Below are 2,500 nucleotides of genomic sequence, written 5' to 3' on the forward strand. Positions count from 1 at the left end.
ACAGAAGAAGCGTGGCTTTCCTTTTCGATTGTTTTAAAGAAATCAACTGCGATTAAGCATTGAACTATCAGCTTGTAATGCAGTAATAAAAGACAGATGACGGCAAGAAAGTAATGCTCCAGGTGAGGCTTGAACTCACAACCTCGGCATTGCTCAACAGTTACTGCTATATAAGTACCGCGCGCTGACCGATTGCGCCACTGGAGCTCTTGCAGCACCATTTATCCATGTCTTCTTTTGCCTGGAAAAAGTTGCTCAATTGAAAACCTAGTCCTATGTCAGTTTAAACCCCGTCCTTGAAAATGCAGTGGGCTATGCCATAAGTGAAGAGTAAAGCAAAGTGGTGTGTTTTTAATGAAAATGAGATGCTCTCCACCTTAACAATAGGTAATGTTGCTCAGGAACACTTCTCTTTGGACATAGCTATTGTCTTTGTAAAGACTACCATTGAGCGAGATTTTTCAAGACCTATTTAAGAGGCAAATGTTATCCAGAAAAGAAGCCAGTCTGGAAATAAAACACGACATGCTTTTGGATGAAAGGTGGGCACCCACCCCACATGGGACCCGAACCCACAATCTTCGCCTTATCCAGAAAAGAAGCCTGTCTGGATCTAAAACTCAGTATACTGATGAAAGGTGGGCAACCACCCCAGATGGGACTCGAACCCACAATCCCTGGCTTAGGAGGCCAGTGCCTTATCCATTAGGCCACTGGGGCTACATGCACAGAAGAAGCGTGGCTTTCCTTTTCGATTGTTTTAAAGAAATCAACTGCGATTAAGCATTGAACTATCAGCTTGTAATGCAGTAATAAAAGACAGATGACGGCAAGAAAGTAATGCTCCAGGTGAGGCTTGAACTCACAACCTCGGCATTGCTCAACAGTTACTGCTATATAAGTACCGCGCGCTGACCGATTGCGCCACTGGAGCTCTTGCAGCACCATTTATCCATGTCTTCTTTTGCCTGGAAAAAGTTGCTCAATTGAAAACCTAGTCCTATGTCAGTTTAAACCCCGTCCTTGAAAATGCAGTGGGCTATGCCATAAGTGAAGAGTAAAGCAAAGTGGTGTGTTTTTAATGAAAATGAGATGCTCTCCACCTTAACAATAGGTAATGTTGCTCATGAACACTTCTCTTTGGACATAGCTATTGTCTTTGTAAAGACTACCATTGGGCGAGATTTTTCAAGACCTATTTAGGAGGCAAATGTTATCCAGAAAAGAAGCCAGTCTGGAAATAAAACACGACATGCTTTTGGATGGAACCCACCCCACATGGGACTCGAACCCACAATCTTCGCCTTATCCAGAAAAGAAGCCTGTCTGGATCTAAAACTCAGTATACTGATGAAAGGTGGGCAACCACCCCAGATGGGACTCGAACCCACAATCCCTGGCTTAGGAGGCCAGTGCCTTATCCATTAGGCCACTGGGGCTACATGCACAGAAGAAGCGTGGCTTTCCTTTTCGATTGTTTTAAAGAAATCAACTGCGATTAAGCATTGAACTATCAGCTTGTAATGCAGTAATAAAAGACAGATGACGGCAAGAAAGTAATGCTCCAGGTGAGGCTTGAACTCACAACCTCGGCATTGCTCAACAGTTACTGCTATATAAGTACCGCGCGCTGACCGATTGCGCCACTGGAGCTCTTGCAGCACCATTTATCCATGTCTTCTTTTGCCTGGAAAAAGTTGCTCAATTGAAAACCTAGTCCTATGTCAGTTTAAACCCCGTCCTTGAAAATGCAGTGGGCTATGCCATAAGTGAAGAGTAAAGCAAAGTGGTGTGTTTTTAATGAAAATGAGATGCTCTCCACCTTAACAATAGGTAATGTTGCTCATGAACACTTCTCTTTGGACATAGCTATTGTCTTTGTAAAGACTACCATTGGGCGAGATTTTTCAAGACCTATTTAGGAGGCAAATGTTATCCAGAAAAGAAGCCAGTCTGGAAATAAAACACGACATGCTTTTGGATGGAACCCACCCCACATGGGACTCGAACCCACAATCTTCGCCTTATCCAGAAAAGAAGCCTGTCTGGATCTAAAACTCAGTATACTGATGAAAGGTGGGCAACCACCCCAGATGGGACTCGAACCCACAATCCCTGGCTTAGGAGGCCAGTGCCTTATCCATTAGGCCACTGGGGCTACATGCACAGAAGAAGCGTGGCTTTCCTTTTCGATTGTTTTAAAGAAATCAACTGCGATTAAGCATTGAACTATCAGCTTGTAATGCAGTAATAAAAGACAGATGACGGCAAGAAAGTAATGCTCCAGGTGAGGCTTGAACTCACAACCTCGGCATTGCTCAACAGTTACTGCTATATAAGTACCGCGCGCTGACCGATTGTGCCACTGGAGCTCTTGCAGCACCATTTATCCATGTCTTCTTTTGCCTGGAAAAAGTTGCTCAATTGAAAACCTAGTCCTATGTCAGTTTAAACCCCGTCCTTGAAAATGCAGTGGGCTATGCCATAAGTGAAGAGTAAA

General features: G+C 44.0%; 7 non-coding genes across 7 annotated transcripts; all 7 read right to left on the reverse strand.

Moving 5' to 3' along the window:
* Window positions 1-114: 114 nt before the first annotated feature.
* On the reverse strand, window positions 115-207 carry TRNAI-UAU (transfer RNA isoleucine (anticodon UAU)). The gene is given in 2 exon segments: window positions 115-150; window positions 170-207. It is a non-coding gene; the product is annotated as a tRNA-Ile (tRNA).
* Window positions 208-647: 440 nt separating this feature from the next.
* TRNAR-CCU (transfer RNA arginine (anticodon CCU)) lies at window positions 648-720 on the reverse strand. The gene has a single exon. It is a non-coding gene; the product is annotated as a tRNA-Arg (tRNA).
* A 121-nt stretch (window positions 721-841) lies between these two features.
* On the reverse strand, window positions 842-934 carry TRNAI-UAU (transfer RNA isoleucine (anticodon UAU)). Its single transcript is given in 2 exon segments — window positions 842-877; window positions 897-934. It is a non-coding gene; the product is annotated as a tRNA-Ile (tRNA).
* Window positions 935-1,366: 432 nt separating this feature from the next.
* Window positions 1,367-1,439, reverse strand: TRNAR-CCU (transfer RNA arginine (anticodon CCU)). Its single transcript has one exon. It is a non-coding gene; the product is annotated as a tRNA-Arg (tRNA).
* Window positions 1,440-1,560: 121 nt separating this feature from the next.
* Window positions 1,561-1,653, reverse strand: TRNAI-UAU (transfer RNA isoleucine (anticodon UAU)). The gene is given in 2 exon segments: window positions 1,561-1,596; window positions 1,616-1,653. It is a non-coding gene; the product is annotated as a tRNA-Ile (tRNA).
* A 432-nt stretch (window positions 1,654-2,085) lies between these two features.
* On the reverse strand, window positions 2,086-2,158 carry TRNAR-CCU (transfer RNA arginine (anticodon CCU)). The gene has a single exon. It is a non-coding gene; the product is annotated as a tRNA-Arg (tRNA).
* Window positions 2,159-2,279: 121 nt separating this feature from the next.
* TRNAI-UAU (transfer RNA isoleucine (anticodon UAU)) lies at window positions 2,280-2,372 on the reverse strand. The gene is given in 2 exon segments: window positions 2,280-2,315; window positions 2,335-2,372. It is a non-coding gene; the product is annotated as a tRNA-Ile (tRNA).
* Between the last annotated feature and the right edge of the window lie 128 nt (window positions 2,373-2,500).

This window comes from Eleutherodactylus coqui, chromosome 2, assembly GCF_035609145.1.
Source record: "Eleutherodactylus coqui strain aEleCoq1 chromosome 2, aEleCoq1.hap1, whole genome shotgun sequence".
In the NCBI taxonomy this organism is placed as follows: domain Eukaryota; kingdom Metazoa; phylum Chordata; class Amphibia; order Anura; family Eleutherodactylidae; genus Eleutherodactylus; species Eleutherodactylus coqui.